General features: G+C 44.1%; 1 pseudogene; it reads left to right on the top strand.

The window, feature by feature from the left end:
• The window catches only part of LOC124019619, a 153,137-nt pseudogene that overhangs the window by 62,400 nt on the left and 66,482 nt on the right, over positions 1-24,255 (top strand).

Here is a 24,255-nt window from a genome sequence, read left to right on the forward strand (position 1 = left end):
AATAAAGTTTGAATAGTCACTATTACATTTGATGGGTATGTTTGTTTAGGTGATTGTGTGTGTGTATTATGGTTGGGTGGTATCCAGATGTTCATATCTTTATACCATCCTTCTCTCATCCCGGGATTTACAATATTATCAACTTAGTACACATGGTGGTGCCAGAAAGAATTGGGCACCACCATGTGGAGCTGCCGAATGTCAAGCGAATGTGAACGAGACAAAGTTTTGACACATGCTTGTCTGAAGGAAGAACAGTACTGGCTCTGGAGCAGCATGTGTACACGCTGTGTCTGTGGAGTCGCTAGGGCAACGGGCCTGCCTGGTAAGCTTGGAGAAGAGGGTGGAGCAGCATGTGTACAGGCTGTGTCTGTGTGGAGTCTGGAGTCGCTAGGGCAACGGGCCTGCCTGGTAAGCTTGGAGAAGAGGGTGGAGCAGCATGTGTACACGCTGTGTCTGTGTGGAGTCTGGAGTCGCTAGGGCAACGGGCCTGCCTGGTAAGCTTGGAGAAGAGGGTGGAGCAGCATGTGTACAGGCTGTGTCTGTGTGGAGTCTGGAGTCACTAGGGCAACGGGCCTGCCTGGTAAGCTTGGAGAAGAGGGTGGAGCAGCATGTGTACACGCTGTGTCTGTGTGGAGTCTGGAGTCGCTAGGGCAACGGGCCTGCCTGGTAAGCTTGGTGAAGAGGGTGGAGCAGCATGTGTACAGGCTGTGTCTGTGTGGAGTCTGGAGTCGCTAGGGCAACGGGCCTGCCTGGTAAGCTTGGAGAAGAGGGTGGAGCAGCAGATAGTCAGAGAACAGAGAGGAGAAAAAACGTAAGGAAATCAAGATCAGGCTTTGACTTCTCAAACATCCAAATCTAACACAATATGATGCCCCCTCACCTTATTAATTCTGCCACTTACTTAGATAACTAGCAAGACCTCAAATTTAGGGGTCTCGTTAACTCAGAATGTTGTGTTTTTCACGCAGGAAAAAATATAAAATGCATAAGAAATATCTTGCTGTGTTTTGTAAACACAGATGTAAAATGCTTCTTCTTATAATTTCTGCTTGACAGGCATTCTATCAGCAGACAGCGCTCTGATTGTTTTTTAAAAATGTTCGCTATTTGCTTTTGTGACTGCCAGCCAAATAGAGTTGCATGACTGCCAGCCAAATAGAGTTGCATGACTGCCAGCCAAATAGAGTTGCATGACTGCCAGCCAAATAGAGTTGCATGACTGCCAGCCAAATAGAGTTGCATGACTGCCAGCCAAATAGAGTTGCATGACTGCCAGCCAAATAGAGTTGCATGACTGCCAGCCAAATAGAGTTGCATGACTGCCAGCCAAATAGAGTTGCATGAATGCCAGCCAAATAGAGTTGCATGACTGCCAGCCAAATAGAGTTGCATGACTGCCAGCCAAATAGAGTTGCATGACTGCCAGCCAAATAGAGTAGCATGACTGCCAGCCAAAAACAAAAATTGACAAAAATGATTTTGTCATCTGATGAAAATGAATATATTTTCTGACGAATGTGTTACACCAATGTATTTTCCTCCTCTGTCTCTGCTGCTAAAGCCACTTTCTACCACTCTAAATTCCAAGCATCTGCCTCTAACCCTAGGAAGCTCTTTGCCACCTTCTCCTCCCTCCTGAATCCTCCTCCCCCTCCCCCCCCCTCCTCCCTCTCTGCAGATGACTTCGTCAACCATTTTGAAAAGAAGGTCGACGACATCCGATCCTCGTTTGCTAAGTCAAACGACACCGCTGGTTCTGCTCACAGTGCCCTACCCTGTGCTCTGACCTCTTTCTCCCCTCTCTCTCCAGATGAAATCTCGCGTCTTGTGACGGCCGGCCGCCCAACAACCTGCCCGCTTGACCCTATCCCCTCCTCTCTTCTTCAGACCATTTCCGGAGACCTTCTCCCTTACCTCACCTCGCTCATCAACTTATCCCTGACCGCTGGCTACGTCCCTTCCGTCTTCAAGAGAGCGAGAGTTGCACCCCTTCTGAAAAAACCTACACTCGATCCCTCCGATGTCAACAACTACAGACCAGTATCCCTTCTTTCTTTTCTCTCCAAAACTCTTGAACGTGCCGTCCTTGGTCAGCTCTCCCGCTATCTCTCTCAGAATGACCTTCTTGATCCAAATCAGTCAGGTTTCAAGACTAGTCATTCAACTGAGACTGCTCTTCTCTGTATCACGGAGGCGCTCCGCACCGCTAAAGCTAACTCTCTCTCCTCTGCTCTCATCCTTCTAGACCTATCGGCTGCCTTCGATACTGTGAACCATCAGATCCTCCTCTCCACCCTCTCCGAGTTGGGCATCTCCGGCGTGGCCCACGCTTGGATTGCGTCCTACCTGACAGGTCGCTCCTACCAGGTGGCGTGGCGAGAATCTGTCTCCTCACCATGCGCTCTCACCACTGGTGTCCCCCAGGGCTCTGTTCTAGGCCCTCTCCTATTCTCGCTATACACCAAGTCACTTGGCTCTGTCATAACCTCACATGGTCTCTCCTATCATTGCTATGCAGACGACACACAATTAATCTTCTCCTTTCCCCCTTCTGATGACCAGGTGGCGAATCGCATCTCTGCATGTCTGGCAGACATATCAGTGTGGATGACGGATCACCATCTCAAGCTGAACTTCGGCAAGACGGAGCTGCTCTTCCTCCCGGGGAAGGACTGCCCGTTCCATGATCTCGCCATCACGGTTGACAACTCCATTGTGTCCTCCTCCCAGAGCGCTAAGAACCTTGGCGTGATCCTGGACAACACCCTGTCGTTCTCAACTAACATCAAGGCGGTGGCCCGTTCCTGTAGGTTCATGCTCTACAACATCCGCAGAGTACGACCCTGCCTCACACAGGAAGCGGCGCAGGTCCTAATCCAGGCACTTGTCATCTCCCGTCTGGATTACTGCAACTCGCTGTTGGCTGGGCTCCCTGCCTGTGCCATTAAACCCCTTCAACTCATCCAGAACGCCGCAGCCCGTCTAGTGTTCAACCTTCCCAAGTTCTCTCACGTCACCCCGCTCCTCCGCTCTCTCCACTGGCTTCCAGTTGAAGCTCGCATCCGCTACAAGACCATGGTGCTTGCCTACGGAGCTGTGAGGGGAACGGCACCTCAGTACCTCCAGGCTCTGATCAGGCCCTACACCCAAATAAGGGCACTGCGTTCATCCACCTCTGGCCTGCTCGCCTCCCTACCACTGAGGAAGTACAGTTCCCGCTCAGCCCAGTCAAAACTGTTCGCTGCTCTGGCTCCCCAATGGTGGAACAAACTCCCTCACGACGCCAGGACAGCGGAGTCAATCACCACCTTCCGGAGACACCTGAAACCCCACCTCTTTAAGGAATACCTAGGATAGGATAAAGTAATCCTTCTCACCCCCCCTCCCCCCTTAAAATATGTAGATGCACTATTGTAAAGTGGCTGTTCCACTGGATGTCATAAGGTGAATGCACCAATTTGTAAGTCGCTCTGGATAAGAGCGTCTGCTAAATGACTTAAATGTAAATGTAAATGTATTTTCTGTGAAGGAAACTATAGTTGCAGGTCCCTGATTACTCTATTGAAGCAAAAAACACTGTTGACTTTCAATATAAAACACGACACCTGGCAATACACAGCTGGACTCACCTGCTCCTGCTTTGCCCCATTGTGATATTTACAAACTAACACGTGACTGGACCAGCTGTTCTGGGGAACTAGTAAGCTTTATACTTAAGCAATAAGGCACGTGGGGGTGTGGTATATTGGCCATATACAACAAACCCCCGAGATGCCTTATTGCTACTATAAACTGGTTACCAATGTAATTAGAGCAGTAAAAATACATGTCTTGTCATACCAGCCAATCAGCTTTCAGGGCTGGAACCACCCACTTTATAATGTGACAGGTGAAATGAACACGATCTTAATCTCCTGTCATATTGACTGCAGGTATTTATAATCTTTATCTCCTGTCATATTGACTACAGGTATTTATAATCTTTATCTCCTGTCATATTGACTGCAGGTATTTATAATCTTTATCTCCTGTCATATTGACTGCAGGTATTTATAATCTTTATCTCCTGTCATATTGACTTCAAGTATTTATAATCTTTATCTCCTGTCATATTGACTGCAGGTATTTATAATCTTTATCTCCTGTCACATTGACTGCAGGTATTTATAATCTTTATCTCCTGTCATATTGACTACAGGTATTTATAATCTTTATCTCCTGTCATATTGACTGCAGGTATTTATAATCTTTATCTCCTGTCATATTGACTGCAGGTATTTATAATCTTTATCTCCTGTCATATTGACTGCAGGTATTTGTAATCTTTATCTCCTGTCATATTGACTGCAGGTATTTATAATCTTTATCTCCTGTCATATTGACTGCAGGTATTTATAATCTTTATCTCCTGTCATATTGACTGCAGGTATTTGTAATCTTTATCTCCTGTCATATTGACTGCAGGTATTTACTGAAAAAGTAGCTACACATATAAAAATGTATTGAAAAATAAATTAAAATAAGTAGTTTCAACGGTATTGATGGTATTGAAAAACCATCCCATGGCTATTGCCAAATACCTCGGGATACGGTATATACGGTATACCGCCCAAACCTAGTGTGTAGGCTACTGTGGGTGAGGGAGATGAGAGACTGCAACCAACCTAGTGTGTAGGCTACTGTGAGTGAGGGAGATGAGAGACTGCAACCAACCTAGTGTGTAGGCTACTGTGAGTGAGGGAGATGAGAGACTGCAACCAACCTAGTGTGTAGGCTACTGTGGGTGAGGGAGATGAGAGACTGCAACCAACCTAGTGTGTAGGCTACTGTGGGTGAGGGAGATGAGAGACTGCAACCAACCTAGTGTGTAGGCTACTGTGGGTGAGGGAGATGAGAGACTGCAACCAACCTAGTGTGTAGGCTACTGTGGGTGAGGGAGATGAGAGACTGCAACCAACCTAGTGTGTAGGCTACTGTGAGTGAGGGAGATGAGAGACTGCAACCAACCTAGTGTGTAGGCTACTGTGAGTGAGGGAGATGAGAGACTGCAACCAACCTAGTGTGTAGGCTACTGTGGGTGAGGGAGATGAGAGACTGCAACCAACCTAGTGTAGGCTACTGTGGGTGAGGAGATAGGCTACCTAGTGTGTAGGCTACTGTGAGTGAGGGAGATGAGAGACTGCAACCAACCTAGTGTGTAGGCTACTGTGAGTGAGGGAGATGAGAGACTGCAACCAACCTAGTGTGTAGGCTACTGTGAGTGAGGGAGATGAGAGACTGCAACCAACCTAGTGTGTAGGCTACTGTGAGTGAGGGAGATGAGAGACTGCAACCAACCTAGTGTGTAGGCTACTGTGAGTGAGGGAGATGAGAGACTGCAACCAACCTAGTGTGTAGGCTACTGTGAGTGAGGGAGATGAGAGACTGCAACCAACCTAGTGTGTAGGCTACTGTGAGTGAGGGAGATGAGAGACTGCAACCAACCTAGTGTGTAGGCTACTGTGAGTGAGGGAGATGAGAGACTGCAACCAACCTAGTGTGTAGGCTACTGTGAGTGAGGGAGATGAGAGACTGCAACCAACCTAGTGTGTAGGCTACTGTGAGTGAGGGAGATGAGAGACTGCAACCAACCTAGTGTGTAGGCTACTGTGAGTGAGGGAGATGAGAGACTGCAACCAACCTAGTGTGTAGGCTACTGTGAGTGAGGGAGATGAGAGACTGCAACCAACCTAGTGTGTAGGCTACTGTGGGTGAGGGAGATTAGAGACTGCAACCAACCTAGTGTGTAGGCTACTGTGAGTGAGGGAGATGAGACTGCAACCAACCTAGTGTGTAGGCTACTGTGGGTGAGGGAGATGAGAGACTGCAACCAACCTAGTGTGTAGGCTACTGTGAGTGAGGGAGATGAGACTGCAACCAACCTAGTGTGTAGGCTACTGTGAGTGAGGGAGATGAGAGACTGCAACCAACCTAGTGTGTAGGCTACTGTGAGTGAGGGAGATGAGAGACTGCAACCAACCTAGTGTGTAGGCTACTGTGAGTGAGGGAGATGAGAGACTGCAACCAACCTAGTGTGTAGGCTACTGTGAGTGAGGGAGATGAGAGACTGCAACCAACCTAGTGTGTAGGCTACTGTGAGCTACTGTGAGTGAGGGAGATGAGAGACTGCAACCAACCTAGTGTGTAGGCTACTGTGAGTGAGGGAGATGAGAGACTGCAACCAACCTAGTGTGTAGGCTACTGTGAGTGAGGGAGATGAGAGACTGCAACCAACCTAGTGTGTAGGCTACTGTGAGTGAGGGAGATGAGACTGCAACCAACCTAGTGTGTAGGTGTGTAGGCTACTGTAGGCTACTGTGAGTGGGAGATGAGAGACTGCAACCAACCTAGTGTGTAGGTTACTGTGAGTGAGGGAGATGAGAGACTGCAACCAACCTAGTGTGTAGGCTACTGTGGGTGAGGGAGATGAGAGACTGCAACCAACCTAGTGTGTAGGCTACTGTGGGTGAGGGAGATGAGAGACTGCAACCAACCTAGCTGACTCAGTCTGTAGTAGACTGAAAGCTGTGTGTATGCATGTGAATGCGTGTGCGTGCGCACGCGTGTGTGTGTGTGTATGCATGTGTGTGCTCTGAAACGAGCTCTTGGTGCATATTGCTGGAACAAGGTCAGATGTTCTCATCTTAATTGGGTAAAAATAGGCTAGTCGAGACACTAATGATTCTCCTGGCTCAGTACACAGTATCCTACCTATACCATTACACCTGACTCCCTCTCAGGCAGTTAACCCACTGTTCCTAGGCCATCATTGAAAATAAGAATTTGTTCTTAACTGACTTGCCTAGTAAAATAAAGGTAAAATAAAAAAACCTGACTCCCTTCTATATGTTGAATAATGTATGTACTCTCATTGTTAACCTTCTAGACCTCATTTGTCTTTAAGAAGCAGACACACACGTGCAAACACACGACACGCACCCCTGTTCTGACCTAGTTTAGTTTATGTTCTGACCTAGTTTAGTTTATGTTCTGACCTAGTTTAGTTTATGTTCTGACCTAGTTTAGTTTATGTTCTGACCTAGTTTAGTTTATGTTCTGACCTAGTTTAGTTTATGTTCTGACCTAGTTTAGTTTATGTTCTGACCTAGTTTAGTTTATGTTCTGACCTAGTTTAGTTTATGTTCTGACCTAGTTTAGTTTATGTTCTGACCTAGTTTAGTTTATGTTCTGACCTAGTTTAGTTTATGTTCTGACCTAGTTTAGTTTATTTTCTGACCTAGTTTACCCCTGTATGCGTTGTCATTCGCTATTGTTTGAATCAGTTTGTTTGGCATTATAGATCAGTTAGTTCACCATTACAGGAATACAATAACCAATCACTGATGTCCCGTTTCTATGCAAAGACATGGTCCATATTTTGCAGTATAGCAGTATCCCAAGAGGGAGCTTTTGCCTGAACTTTACTATGGAATAACAAGCAGGATCAAATCACATTGTATTTGTCACATGCTTGGTAAACAACAGGTGTAGACTAACAGTGAAATGCTTACTGATGGGCCCTTCCCAACAATGCAGAGAGAAACAACAGGTGTAGACTAACAGTGAAATGCTTACTGATGGGCCCTTCCCAACAATGCAGAGAGAAACAACAGGTGTAGACTAACAGTGAAATACTTACTGATGGGCCCTTCCCAACAATGCAGAGAGAAACAACAGGTGTAGACTAACAGTGAAATACTTACTGATGGGCCCTTCCCAACAATGCAGAGAGAAACAACAGGTGTAGACTAACAGTGAAATGCTTACTGATGGGCCCTTCCCAACAATGCAGAGAGAAACAACAGGTGTAGACTAACAGTGAAATGCTTACTGATGGGCCCTTCCCAACAATGCAGAGAGAAACAACAGGTGTAGACTAACAGTGAAATGCTTACTGATGGGCCCTTCCCAACTTGAAGCTCTCGAACCTGCTCCACTCAGCTCTATCAATGTGGATGGGGGCGTGCTCAGACCTGTTTCCTGCCCAGATCAGCTCCTTTGTCTTGCTGATGTTAACCTTTTACTCCTACCCCCTACTTTTTCAAACATTCTGTTAAAAATCGCGCAACATTTCAGCACCCTGCTACTCATGCCAGGAATATAGTATATGCATATAATTAGTATGTGTGGATAGAAAACACTCAGACGTTTATAAAACTGGTTAAATCACGGCTGTGACTATAACAGAACGTGCGTTTCATCGAAAAGTGCAAGAAAATCTGATCACTGAAAATGGGAAAATATATCCATGCGCCACTTCAACCAATTGTTAAACGCGATCCACATTAAATGGGGCTGAGGTTGCAATACCTACAGCTTCCACACGATGTCAACAGTCTTGTCATTTGCCTACTATTTGTTTCTTGGTCAAACAGAAACAAGTCAGCGCAGTTCTTCCGGTCTCCGACCGGATATTTTGGTTGAGATTTACCCGGACATTATTTCCAGACGTACAGCTATAGAATATACATCGCCTCGTGATCAATTTGATCGCTTATTAACGTTTACTAATACCTAAAGTTGCATTACAAAAGTATTTCGAAGTGTTTTGTGAAAGTTTATCGTCGACTTTTTTTATTTTAAAAAATGACGTTACGTTATTAAACGCTATTTTTTTTGTTGATCACACAGTCTTCATAGATCGATATCTAGGCTATATATGGACCGATTTAATCGGAAAAAAGACCCAATAGTGTTTATGGGACATCTAGGAGTGCCAACAAAGAAGATGGTCAAAGGTAATGAATGTTTTATATTTTATTTGTGTGTTTTGTGTATCGCCGACTATGCTAATTATTTTGTTTACGTCCCCTGCGGGTCTTTTGGGGTGTTACATGCTATCAGATAATAGCTTCTCATGCTTTCGCCAAAAAGCATTTAAAAAATCTGACTTGTTGCCTGGATTCACAACGAGTGTAGCTTTAATTCAATACCCTGCATGTATATTTTAATGAACGTTTGAGTTTTAACAAGTGCTATTAGCATTTAGCGTAATACATTTGCATTTCCAGATGTCTAGATGGGACGCCTGCGTGTCAGGTAGGAGCAAGAGGTTAAGGGAGAGGTTGTTGTCCTGGCACCACACTGCCAGGTCTCTGACCTCCTCCCTATAGGCTGTCTCATCGTTGTCGGTGGTATCCAATGACGGTATTGGAGTCATGCTTGGCCACAAAGTCGTGGGTGAACAGGGAGTATAGGAGTGGACTAAGCACGCACCCCTGAGTGGCCCCGGTGTTGAGGGTCAGCATGGCGGATGTGTTGTTGCCTACCCTGTTTAATCCCAGGGTCCTTAGCTTAGTAATGAACAGCATTCTCATGTACAGTAAGTTCTCCTTTAGTCCAGGTTGGAAAGGGCAGTGTGGATGGCAATAGAGGTTGCATCATCTGTGGATATGTGGCGGTATGTTAATTGGAGTGGATCCAGGCTGTTTGGGATGAAGGTGTTGATGTGAGCCATGACAAGCCATTCAAAGCATTTCATGGCTACAGATGTGACTGCTATGAAAGTCATTTCGTCAGATTACCTTGGCGTTCATGGGCACAGGGACACATGGTGTTTACATTTTTAAATGTACATTTTAATTTAACTAGGAAAGTCAGTTATGAACAAAAATACCGGCCAAAACCGAACAACGCTGGGCAAATTGTGCGCCGCCCTATGGGACTCCCAATCACGGCCAGTTGTGATACAGCCTGGATTCGAACCAGGGTGTCTATAGTGATGCCTCAAGCACTGAGATGCAGTGCCTTAACCTGCTGCACCACTCGGGAGACCTTTGAAATATTTAGCATTACAGACGGGGTCAGGGAGAGGTTGAAAATGTCAGTGAAGACACTTGCTAGCTGGTCAGTGCATGCTCTGAGTACATGTCCTGGTAATCCATCTGGCTCTACGGCCTTGTGAATGTTGACCTATTTAAGGGTCTTACTACATCGGCTCTGGAGAGCGTGATCACACTGTCGTCCGGAACAGTTGGTGCTCTCATGCATGGTTCAGTGTTGCTAGCCTCGAAGCCAGTATAGAAGGTATTTAGCTCGTTTGGTAGGATTGCATCACTGGACAGCTCGCGGCTGGGTTTCCCTTTGTAATCCATGCTAGCCCTTCCACATCTGACAAGCGACAGAGCCAATGTAGTAGGATTCGATCTTGGTCCTGTATTGACGCTTTGCCTGTTTGATGGTTCGTCGCAGGGCATAGCGGGATTTCTTTTAAGCGCCCAGATTAGTGTCCCCCTCTTTTAAAGCGACAGGTCTAGCCTTTAGCTCAGTGCAGATATTTTCTGTAATCCATGGCTTCTGATTGGAATGTGGGGACGATGTCATCTATGCCCTTATTAATGAAGCCGGTGACTGATGTGGTTAGCTCCTCAATGCCATCGGATGAATCCCGGAACATATTCTAGTCTATGCTGGTGAAACAGTCCTGTAGTTTAGCATGTGTGTGTGTTCGTGCAGTAGCCTATCCACCATCAGTGGACCAACGATAGAAGCTCCATTATGTTTACCAAAGGGAGATCCCTCTGCCTGTCTGTGTCCACCTTTCACTCTCTCTGTTTGTTTCTGTCTATCCACCATCAGTAGACCAACGATAGAAGCTCCATTATGTTTACCAAAGGGAGATCCCTCTGCCTGTCTGTGTCCACCTTTCACTCTCTCTGTTTGTTTCTGTCCATCCACCATCAGTGGACCAACGATAGAAGCTCCATTATGTTTATCAAAGGGAGATCCCTCTGCCTGTCTGCGTCCACCTTTCACTCTCTCTGTTTGTTTCTGTTTTTGCACCAGCAGCCAGTCTGTACAATATATTGAGATGGATGTTACTGAGGCAGAGACTGAAATATGCTGGGGACCCTGAGGAGTGAACCCATGGGGTTAAACCTGGTTCTTGCTGTGTTAGAGCAGTCCAGTTGTCAATATGAGGGATGGACAAATACCTTGGGAATTTGCATTCTACCAATTTTTTTTTTTAAGTACATCACTCAGGGGAAAAAATAATTGAATAGTGATACTGTGAATATCACCTCTCAGTGATACTGTCATGCTGTGTGACTGCAGATGTAGCCCTTTACCTCTATATCCCTCTGAGAACCACTCCTCTGACAGCCCTGGAGCCAGCACTTCCTCTATATCCCTCTGAGAACCACTCCTCTGACAGTCCATGCAGCCAGCACTTTCCCTCTATATCCCTCTGAGAACCACTCCTCTGACAGTCCATGCAGCCAGCACTTTCCCTCTATATCCCTCTGAGAACCACTCCTCTGACAGTCCATGCAGCCAGCACTTTCCCTCTATATCCCTCTGAGAACCACTCCTCTGACAGTCCATGCAGCCAGCACTTTCCCTCTATATCCCTCTGGGAACTACTCCTCTGACAGTCCATGCAGCCAGCACTTTCCCTCTATATCCCTCTGAGAACCACTCCTCTGACAGTCCATGCAGCCATCACTTTCCCTCTATATCCCTCTGAGAACCACTCCTCTGACAGTCCATGCAGCCAGCACTTTCCCTCTATATCCCTCTGAGAACCACTCCTCTGACAGTCCATGCAGCCAGCACTTTCCCTCTATATCCCTCTGGGAACTACTCCTCTGACAGCCCTGCAGCCAGCACTTCCTCTATATCCCTCTGAGAACCACTCCTCTGACAGTCCATGCAGCCAGCACTTTCCCTCTATATCCCCTTGAGAACCACTCCTCTGACAGTCCATGCAGCCAGCACTTTCCCTCTATATCCCTCTGAGAACCACTCCTCTGACAGTCCATGCAGCCAGCACTTTCCCTCTATATCCCTCTGAGAACCACTCCTCTGACAGTCCATGCAGCCAGCACTTCCTCTATATCCCTCTGAGAACCACTCCTCTGACAGTCCATGCAGCCAGCACTTCCTCTATATCCCTCTGAGAACCACTCCTCTGACAGTCCATGCAGCCAGCACTTCCTCTATATCCCTCTGAGAACCACTCCTCTGACAGCCCTGGAGCCAGCACTTCCTCTATATCCCTCTGGGAACCACTCCTCTGACAGTCCATGCAGCCAGCACTTTCCCTCTATATCCCTCTGAGAACCACTCCTCTGACAGCCCTGCAGCCAGCACTTCCTCTATATCCCTCTGAGAACTACTCCTCTGACAGTCCATGCAGCCAGCACTTCCTCTATATCCCTCTGGGAACTACTCCTCTGACAGTCCATGCAGCCAGCACTTTTCCTCTATATCCCTCTGAGAACCACTCCTCTGAAAGTCCATGCAGCCAGCACTTTCCCTCTATATCCCTCTGAGAACCACTCCTCTGACAGTCCATGCAGCCAGCACTTTCCCTCTATATCCCCTTGAGAACCACTCCTCTGACAGTCCATGCAGCCAGCACTTTCCCTCTATATCCCTCTGAGAACCACTCCTCTGACAGCCCTGCAGCCAGCACTTCCTCTATATCCCTCTGAGAACCACTCCTCTGACAGTCCATGCAGCCAGCACTTTCCCTCTATATCCCTCTGAGAACCACTCCTCTGACAGCCCTGCAGCCAGCACTTCCTCTATATCCCTCTGAGAACTACTCCTCTGACAGTCCATGCAGCCAGCACTTCCTCTATATCCCTCTGGGAACTACTCCTCTGACAGTCCATGCAGCCAGCACTTTCCCTCTATATCCCTCTGAGAACCACTCCTCTGACAGTCCATGCAGCCAGCACTTTCCCTCTATATCCCTCTGAGAACCACTCCTCTGACAGTCCATGCAGCCAGCACTTTCCCTCTATATCCCCTTGAGAACCACTCCTCTGACAGTCCATGCAGCCAGCACTTTCCCTCTATATCCCCTTGAGAACCACTCCTCTGACAGTCCATGCAGCCAGCACTTTTCCTCTATATCCCTCTGAGAACCACTCCTCTGACAGTCCATGCAGCCAGCACTTTCCCTCTATATCCCCTTGAGAACCACTCCTCTGACAGTCCATGCAGCCAGCACTTTCCCTCTATATCCCTCTGAGAACCACTCCTCTGACAGTCCATGCAGCCAGCACTTTCCCTCTATATCCCTCTGAGAACCACTCCTCTGACAGTCCATGCAGCCAGCACTTCCTCTATATCCCTCTGAGAACCACTCCTCTGACAGTCCATGCAGCCAGCACTTCCTCTATATCCCTCTGAGAACCACTCCTCTGACAGTCCATGCAGCCAGCACTTCCTCTATATCCCTCTGAGAACCACTCCTCTGACAGCCCTGGAGCCAGCACTTCCTCTATATCCCTCTGGGAACCACTCCTCTGACAGTCCATGCAACCAGCACTTTCCCTCTATATCCCTCTGAGAACCACTCCTCTGACAGCCCTGCAGCCAGCACTTCCTCTATATCCCTCTGAGAACTACTCCTCTGACAGTCCATGCAGCCAGCACTTCCTCTATATCCCTCTGGGAACTACTCCTCTGACAGTCCATGCAGCCAGCACTTTCCCTCTATATCCCTCTGAGAACCACTCCTCTGACAGTCCATGCAGCCAGCACTTTCCCTCTATATCCCTCTGAGAACCACTCCTCTGACAGTCCATGCAGCCAGCACTTTCCCTCTATATCCCCTTGAGAACCACTCCTCTGACAGTCCATGCAGCCAGCACTTTCCCTCTATATCCCTCTGAGAACCACTCCTCTGACAGTCCATGCAGCCAGCACTTTCCCTCTATATCCCCTTGAGAACCACTCCTCTGACAGTCCATGCAGCCAGCACTTTCCCTCTATATCCCTCTGAGAACCACTCATCTGACAGCCCTGCAGCCAGCACTTCCTCTATATCCCTCTGAGAACCACTCCTCTGACAGTCCATGCAGCCAGCACTTTCCCTCTATATCCCTCTGAGAACCACTCCTCTGACAGCCCTGCAGCCAGCACTTCCTCTATATCCCTCTGAGAACTACTCCTCTGACAGTCCATGCAGCCAGCACTTCCTCTATATCCCTCTGGGAACTACTCCTCTGACAGTCCATGCAGCCAGCACTTTCCCTCTATATCCCTCTGAGAACCACTCCTCTGACAGTCCATGCACCCAGCACTTTCCCTCTATATCCCTCTGAGAACCACTCCTCTGACAGTCCATGCAGCCAGCACTTTCCCTCTATATCCCCTTGAGAACCACTCCTCTGACAGTCCTGCAGCCCTATATCTGAGAACCACTCCTCTGACAGTATGCAGCCAGCACTTTCCTCTATATCCCTCTGAGAACCACTCCTCTGACAGCCCTGCAGCCAGCACTTCCTCTATATCCTCTGAGAACCACTCCTCTGACAGCCCTGGAAGCACTTCCTCTATATCCCTCTGAGAACCACTCCTCTGACAGTCCATGCAGCCAGCACTTTCCCTCTATATCCCTCTGAGAACCACTCCTCTGACAGTCCATGCAGCCAGCACTTTCCCTCTATATGAGAACCCCTGACAGTCCATGCAGCCAGAACCACTCCTCTGACAGTCCATGCAGCCAGCACTTTCCCTCTATATCCCTCTGAGAACCACTCCTCTGACAGTCCATGCACCCAGCACTTTCCCTCTATATCCCCAGAACCACTCCTCTGACAGTCCATGCAGCCAGCACTTTCCCTCTATATCCCCTTGAGAACCACTCCTCTGACAGTCCATGCAGCCAGCACTTTACCTCTATATCCCCTTGAGAACCACTCCTCTGACAGTCCATGCAGCCAGCACTTTCCCTCTATATCCCTCTGAGAACCACTCCTCTGACAGCCCTGCAGCCAGCACTTCCTCTATATCCCTCTGAGAACCACTCCTCTGACAGCCCTGGAGCCAGCACTTCCTCTATATCCCTCTGAGAACCACTCCTCTGACAGTCCATGCAGCCAGCACTTTCCCTCTATATCCCTCTGAGAACCACTCCTCTGACAGTCCATGCAGCCAGCACTTTCCCTCTATATCCCCTTGAGAACCACTCCTCTGACAGTCCATGCAGCCAGCACTTTCCCTCTATATCCCTCTGAGAACCACTCCTCTGACAGCCCTGCAGCCAGCACTTCCTCTATATCCCTCTGAGAACCACTCCTCTGACAGCCCTGGAGCCAGCACTTCCTCTATATCCCTCTGAGAACCACTCCTCTGACAGTCAATGCAGCCAGCACTTTCCCTCTATATCCCTCTGAGAACCACTCCTCTGACAGCCCTGGAGCCAGCACTTCCTCTATATCCCTCTGGGAACCACTCCTCAGACAGTCCATGCAGCCAGCACTTTCGCTCTATATCCCTCTGAGAACCACTCCTCTGACAGTCCATGCAGCCAGCACTTTTAGTCTGTGTGAAAACTTCACCACCATCCACACCTCTGTGTGTGTGTGTGTGTGTGTGTGTGTGTGTGTGTGTGTGTGTGTGTGTGTGTGTGTGTGTGTGTGTGTGTGTGTGTGTGTGTGTGTGTGTGTGTGTGTGTGTGTGTGTTTAAGCCTTTTATATAAACCACCCCACTGTGTCTCTCTCCTCTTCTGTCTGGAGTCTGACTACATTAGAATAGTCTTTGAATCTCACCTTTTTATTGCCCACTGTGATTCATTTATTAGACATTAGAAGGAGAGAAAGTGAGATCAAATAAGTCTTCATAAAATCTATGTGTTTGGAGTTCAAGACACAGGATAGTACATGAACTAGAGTTCTGAAAAGTCATTTAGGCATTTTGGTTTTCGGTCTGAATGTGTGTGTCTGTCTGACTGCCTGTATGTCTCTTTAAATGTGTGTATCAATCAATCAAATGTATTTATAAAGCCCTTCTTACATCAGCTGATGTCACAAAGTGCTGTACCGAAACCCAGCCTAAAACCCCAAAACAGCAAGCAATGCAGGTGTAGAAGCAGGGTGGCTAGGAAAAACTCCTTAGAAAGGTCAGAACCTAGGAAGAAACCTAGAGAGGAACCAGGCTATGAGGGGTGGCCAGTCCTGTTCTAGCTGTGCCGGGTGGAGATTATAACAGAACATGGCCAAGATGTTCAAATGTTCATAGATGACCAACAGGGTCAAATAATAATAATTACAGTGGTTGTAGAGGGTGCATCAGGTCAGCACCTCAGGAGTCAATGTCAGTTGGCTTTTCATAGCCGATCATTCAGAGTATCTCTACCGCTCCTGCTGTCTCTAGAGAGATGAAAACAGCAGGTCTGGGACAGGTAGCACGTCCGGTGAACAGGTCAGGGTTCCATAGCCGCAGGCAGAACAGTTGAAACTGGAGCAGCAGCACGACCAAGTGGACTGGGGAAAACAAGGAGTCATCAGGCCAGGTAGTCCTGAGGCATGGTCCTAGGGCTCATCTCCTCTGAGATAAAGATAGAAAGAGAGAAAGGAAGGAAGAAAGAAAGAGAGAAAAAGAGAGAATTAGATAGAGCATACTTAAATTCACACAGGACACCGGATAAGACGAGAAATACTCCAGATATAACAGACTGACCCTAGCCCCCTGACACATAAACTATTGCAGCATAAATAATGGAGGCTGAGACAGGAGGGGAGACACCATGGCCCCGCCTGACAATACCCTTGGACAGGGCCAAACAGGCAAGATATAACCCCACCCACTGCCAAAGCACAGCCCCCACACCACTAGAGGGATATCTTCAACCACCAACTTACCATCCTGAGACAAGGCTGAGTATAGCCCACGAAGATCTCCCCCATTGCACAAACTCAAGGGGGGGCACCAACCCAGACAGGAAGATCACGTCAGTGACTCAGCCCACTCAGGGACGGCATGGAAGAGCACCATTAAGCAAGTGACTCAGCCCTGTAATAGGGTTAGAGGCAGAGAATCGCAGTGGAAAGAGGGGAACCGGCCAGGCAGAGACAGCAAGGGCGGTTCGTTGCTCCAGAGCCTTTCCGGTCACCTTCAAAGTCCTGAGCCAGACTACACTCAATCATATGACCCACTGAAGAGATGAGTCTTCAGTAAAGACTTAAAGGTTGAGACCGAGTCTGTGTCTCTCACATGTATAGGCAGACCATTCCATAAAAATTTTGCTCTAGCAGAAAGCCCTGTCTCCAGCTGTTTGCTTAGAAATTCTAGGGACAGTAAGGAGGCCTGCGTCTTGTGACCGTAGCGTACGTGTAGGTATGTACGGCAGGACCAAATCAGAAAGATAGGTAGGAGCAAGCCCATGTAATGCTTTGTAGGGCTTGAAATCTGCCCTTGCCTTAACAGGAAACCAATTTTTTTGGTTCTAGTCAGTAATCTAGCAGCCTTGAGGAACACTGAAATGTACAGTTGATTTGAGGACAAACCATTCATAGAGACAAACTAAAATCTAAACCAGGCCAGAACTTGTCCGTGTAGACCAATTTGGGTTTCCAATCTCTCCAAAAGAATGTGGTGATCGATGGTATCAAAAGCAGCATTAACGTCTGGGAGCACGAGGACAGATGCAGAGCCTTGGTCTGACACCATTAAAAGGTCATTTATCACCTTCACAAGTTTAGTATGTCTCTTTAAATGTGCGTTTGTCTCTGTCTGTGTATACATAATATGCTGACCATGTGTGTGCGCGTGTGTGCCATTTAGATGGCCATTGAGACAGAAAGCTTGCATCCATCACTCACCTGTTTCCACTCATCTCTCTCCCCCCTTCGTCCTCCCTACAGCCTGTCCAGGGGTTTGACTATGCCAAGCAGCACCTGGGCCGCGTGCAGGGTGGGGAGGGAGAGACCCTCCCCGTGACCCAGGACACCCTGGTGCTGCCCCTGTCCATCCGGGAAGCTCCCCTCTCCCTCTCCCTGGAGAAGGCCCTGCACCAGGACGGCACCGCCAACAAGAAGACCCTCAACTCGGACATACGCAAGAGGTACTAAAGTCACATACACACCTCACATGGCCATACAGAGGGTGTCATAGGAATATATCTACAGTTTAAACTACTTGTTTTGTGTTGAGCCAATCAGATGTGATGTTATTGAGCTGGATAAGCCTATTGTGCTCCTGCAGAGGAGAGAGGATGTAACTGGCTAGTAGCTGAGCTCCATTCACGTCAGACTATTGTTATTCAGTTAAATATAGAGAGGGGAGATATTTCAGGAATACATTTACTCTAGTATTCTTGTCTTGAAGCGCTTTCCTGAGATCCGTTGACCTCAGATTATTATCAGTTGATTCACAGCAATTTATTCAGGAATGGTATTTTTACCTCTTCTTTTGTCTACGTTGAAGGAATTTCCCTGATATCTTTCCATAAGACTATTATGAGTGAATTGGCCCTGTGGGTAAAATCCTTAATGCTGTTCTGGATGAGACACTGATGTTACCACGGCGTTATCTCCTTACCTCATTTTAGTTTACTGTATGTCCTACTTTGATGTTGGCTAGACCTTCATAAAACCCTCACCATTGTAATGCACTACACAAATGCCTAAAGTCTTCCATGTTTTCTGTTATTGTGCTGTGGATGTTGACAAGCATCTCTAGTTAAAGGGATAGTTCAGGGTAGCTAGGAGGAATCCAGGGGCAGTTTGGAGGCTTTTAAATTACAAATTACATTGTTCTGACTTTAAGAGGCAGGGTTATAAGAGTTGTGGTGAAGCTCAGCTGTGGTCTGCCATGTATGATGTGATAGAATATAATAGATTAGAACTGAATGGAATGGACTGGAATAGAATAAATTAGAACTGAATGGAATAGATTAGATTAGAACTGAATGGAATAGATTAGAACGGAATAGAATGGAATGGATTGGAATAGAATGGAATGGAATAGATTAGAACTGAAAGGAATGGAATAGAATAGATTAGAACTGAATAGAATGGAATATATTAGAACTGAATGGAATGCAATAGAATATATTAGAACTGAATGGAATGGAATAGATTAGAACTGAATAGAATGGAATGGAATAGAATGGAATTGAATAGATTAGAACTGAATAGAATGGAATAGATTAGAACTCAATAGAATGGAATAGATTAGATTAGAACTGAATGGAATAGATTAGATTAGAACTGAATAGAATGGAATGGATTGGAATAGAATGGAATGGAATAGATTAGAACTGAATGGAATAGAATAGAATAGATTAGAACTGAATAAAATGGAATAAATTAGAACTGAATGGAATGCAATAGAATATATTAGAACTGAATGGAATGGAATAGAATAGATTAGAACTGAATAGAATGGAATGAAATGGATTAGAATGGAAGGGAATAGATTAGAACTGAATAGAATGGAATAGATTAGAACTCAATAGAATGGAATAGATTAGATTAGAACTGAATTTAATAGATTAGATTAGAACTGAATAGAATGGAATGGAATGGAATAGAATGGAATGGAATAGATTAGAACTGAATAGAATGGAATAGATTAGAACTGAACTGAATAGAATAGAATGGAATAGAATAGATTAGAACTGAATGGAATGGAATGGATTCGAACTTAATAGAATAGATCAGAATTGAATGGAATGGAATAGAATAGATTAGAACTGAATAGAATGGAATGGAGTAGAATATATTATTATTGAATAGAATGGAATAGAATAGATTAGAACTGAATGGAATAGAATAGAACGGAATGGAATGGAATGGAATGGAATGGAATAGAATAGATTAGAACTGAATGGAATAGAATAGAACGGAATGGAATGGAATGGAATAGAATAGATTAGAACTGAATGGAATAGAATAGAACGGAATGGAATGGAATGGAATAGAATAGAACTGAATTGAATAGAATAGATTAGAATGGAATGGAATAGAATAGAACGGAATGGAATGGAATGGAATAGAATAGATTAGAACTGAATGGAATAGAATAGAACGGAATGGAATGGAATGGAATAGAATAGATTAGAACTGAATGGAATAGAATAGAACGGAATGGAATGGAATAGAATATAACTGAATTGAATAGAATAGATTAGAATGGAATGGAATAGATTAGAACTGAATGGAATAGAATAGAACGGAATGGAATGGAATGGAATAGAATAGATTAGAACTGAATGGAATAGAATAGAACGGAATGGAATGGAATGGAATAGAATAGATTAGAACTGAATGGAATAGAATAGAATGGAATGGAATGGAATAGAATATAACTGAATTGAATAGAATAGATTAGAATGGAATGGAATAGATTAGAACTGAATTGAATGGAATATATTAGAACTGAATTGAATAGAATATATTAGAACTGAATAGAATGGAATGGAATAGAATAGATTAGAACTGAATGGAATGGAATAGAATAGAATGGAATGGAATGGAATAGAATAGAACTGAATTGAATAGAATAGATTAGAACTGAATAGAATGGAATAGATTAGAATTGAATTGAATATAATATATTAGAACTGAATAGAATGGAATGGAATAGAATAGATTAGAACTGAATTGAATAGAATAGATTAGAACTGAATAGAATGGAATAGATTAGAATTGAATTGAATATAATATATTAGAACTGAATAGAATGGAATGGAATAGAATAGATTAGAACTGAATGGAATGGATTAGAACTTTAATAGAATAGAATAGATCAGAACTGAACTGAATAGAATAGAATGGAATAGAATAGATTAGAACGGAATGGAATGGAATGGATTCGAACTTAATAGAATAGATCAGAATTGAATGGAATGGAATAGAATAGATTAGAACTGAATAGAATGCAATGGAATAGAATATATTATAATTTAATAGAATGGAATAGAATATATTAGAACTGAATGGAATAGAATAGAATAGAATAGAATGGAATGGAATGGAAAAGATTAGAACTTAATAGAATAGATTAGAACTGAATAGAATGGAATAGATTAGAACTCAATAGAATGGAATAGATTAGATTAGAACTGAATTTAATAGATTAGATTAGAACTGAATAGAATGGAATGGAATGGAATAGAATGGAATGGAATAGATTAGAACTGAATAGAATGGAATAGATTAGAACTGAACTGAATAGAATAGAATGGAATAGAATAGATTAGAACTGAATGGAATGGAATGGATTCGAACTTAATAGAATAGATCAGAATTGAATGGAATGGAATAGAATAGATTAGAACTGAATAGAATGGAATGGAGTAGAATATATTATTATTGAATAGAATGGAATAGAATAGATTAGAACTGAATGGAATAGAATAGAACGGAATGGAATGGAATGGAATGGAATAGAATAGATTAGAACTGAATGGAATAGAATAGAACGGAATGGAATGGAATAGAATAGAACTGAATTGAATAGAATAGATTAGAATGGAATGGAATAGAATAGAACGGAATGGAATGGAATGGAATAGAATAGATTAGAACTGAATGGAATAGAATAGAACGGAATGGAATGGAATGGAATAGAATAGATTAGAACTGAATGGAATAGAATAGAACGGAATGGAATGGAATAGAATATAACTGAATTGAATAGAATAGATTAGAATGGAATGGAATAGATTAGAACTGAATGGAATAGAATAGAACGGAATGGAATGGAATGGAATAGAATAGATTAGAACTGAATGGAATAGAATAGAACGGAATGGAATGGAATGGAATAGAATAGATTAGAACTGAATGGAATAGAATAGAATGGAATGGAATGGAATAGAATATAACTGAATTGAATAGAATAGATTAGAATGGAATGGAATAGATTAGAACTGAATTGAATGGAATATATTAGAACTGAATTGAATAGAATATATTAGAACTGAATAGAATGGAATGGAATAGAATAGATTAGAACTGAATGGAATAGAATAGAATGGAATGGAATGGAATAGAATAGAACTGAATTGAATAGAATAGATTAGAACTGAATAGAATGGAATAGATTAGAATTGAATTGAATATAATATATTAGAACTGAATAGAATGGAATGGAATAGAATAGATTAGAACTGAATTGAATAGAATAGATTAGAACTGAATAGAATGGAATAGATTAGAATTGAATTGAATATAATATATTAGAACTGAATAGAATGGAATGGAATAGAATAGATTAGAACTGAATGGAATGGATTAGAACTTTAATAGAATAGAATAGATCAGAACTGAACTGAATAGAATAGAATGGAATAGAATAGATTAGAACGGAATGGAATGGAATGGATTCGAACTTAATAGAATAGATCAGAATTGAATGGAATGGAATAGAATAGATTAGAACTGAATAGAATGCAATGGAATAGAATATATTATAATTTAATAGAATGGAATAGAATATATTAGAACTGAATGGAATAGAATAGAATAGAATGGAATGGAATGGAATGGAAAAGATTAGAACTTAATAGAATAGATTAGAACTGAATAGAATGGAATGGAATAGAATATATTAGAACTGAATGGAATAGAATAGAATGGAATGGAATATAATAGAATGGAATGGAAAATATTAGAACTTAATAGAATAGATCAGAACTGAATAGAATGGAATGGAATCGAATATATTAGAACTGATTGGAATGGAATAGAATAGAACACTCCTGTCCTCTGACATCATCATACTCTACCCCCATGCTGAGTAATAGTGAATCATTAGAGGGGTGTCTCTGTATGGACAGGTGGAATCAACCAATCACCACATCTGACAGGGACAGGGGGGGCTTTAGGTAAATGCTAAATCATGCTAAATTGTTCTACGAGGGAGCAGAAAAGGACTTAATTTTTCATAATGCTGCAGCAGAACAAGCATGGAATGAGGATTGGTTCTGGTGAAGTTTAGGCTATGAAACAGATAAAGAGATTGTTTTTGGAGCATCTTGTGACCCTGAACTCAAGGTTCTGATCCTTCTCACCATCAACAAAGTATTTCCTGTTATCTTTGGCTTCTCATTCATGGTCGGGCTGGTGTGTTGTTGTGACGTCCACTGGACCTATTTTTAGAGTTTCTTTAGCTGAGTCAAGACGAACAGCAGCTTGGTGTCATCATCACAGCCTTATCCAGCATACAGTAGATGCGGTAAAGAGGTCAATCGAACTCGACCAAAACAATGGAATTCCCATGGAAACACATGGGGAAAGGGTTGTGTGGGAAAGATCCAGTATCTCACATTATGTTGAGGTAAAAATCTGAGTATAATGCCTCTATGTATGTCAACCCCAACACATGTTCATGTCATCGTCACCAATCAACCAATCGATTACAGTTCAAAATGACTACCACCACCGATTAACCAGCTTATACGAACAGGAGTTGCGTTTTGCATTCTTCTAAAACTGAAAATAAACAACTTCTTTGGGCAGCACACAATTGGCCCAGCATCGTCCGGGTTAGGGACATCGGTAGGGATGTCCTTGTCCCATCACGCACTAGCGCCTCCTGTGGCGGGCCGGGCGCAGTGCACTGACACGGTCGCCATGTATACGCTATTTCCACATATTGGTGCGGCTGGCTTCGGGTTGAGTGAGCATTGTGTCCAGTGCGGCTTGGTTGGGTTGTGTTTGGTGACACGGCTCTCGACATTCGCCTCTCCCAAGTCCACGGCAGTTGCAGCCATGAGACAAGACCCATTTAGATACCACGAAATTGGGGGTTAAACATTTTTTAAATAAAATTTATTATCATGAAAGATTTGACGAATATCGTATCTTGTTAGATCAGATTTGTTGAAAGTGCGCCAATCTGGTCAATGACCCCTTATATCCACTTTGGCGACATCAACAAAGCCTTATCCACTGGTGACATCATCATAGCCTTATCCACTGGTGACATCATCATAGCCTTATCCACTGGTGACATCTTCATAGCCTTATCCACTGGTGACATCTTCAAATCAAATTTTATTTGTCACATACACATGGTTAGCAGATGTTAATGCGAGTGTAGCGAAATGCTTGTGCTTATATTTCTGACAATGCAGTAATAACCAACAAGTAATCTAGCTAACAATTCCAAAACTACTACCTTATAGACACAAGTGTAAGGGGATAAGAATATGTACATAAAGATGTATGAATGAGTGATGGTACAGAGCGGCATAGGCAAGATACAGTAGATGGTATTGAGTGCAGTATATACATATGAGATGAGTATGTAAACAAAGTGGCATAGTTAAAGTGGCTAGTGATACATGTATTACATAAAGATGCAGTAGATGATATAGAGTACAGTATATACATATACATATGAGATTAATAATGTAGGGTATGTAAACATTTTATTAGGTAGCATTGTTTAAAGTGGCTAGTGATATATTTTACATTTCCAAACTATTCCCATTATTAAAGTGGCTGGAGTTGAGTCAGTGT

This window comes from Oncorhynchus gorbuscha, unplaced genomic scaffold (assembly GCF_021184085.1).
Source record: "Oncorhynchus gorbuscha isolate QuinsamMale2020 ecotype Even-year unplaced genomic scaffold, OgorEven_v1.0 Un_scaffold_643, whole genome shotgun sequence".
Taxonomy (NCBI): Eukaryota; Metazoa; Chordata; class Actinopteri; order Salmoniformes; family Salmonidae; genus Oncorhynchus; species Oncorhynchus gorbuscha.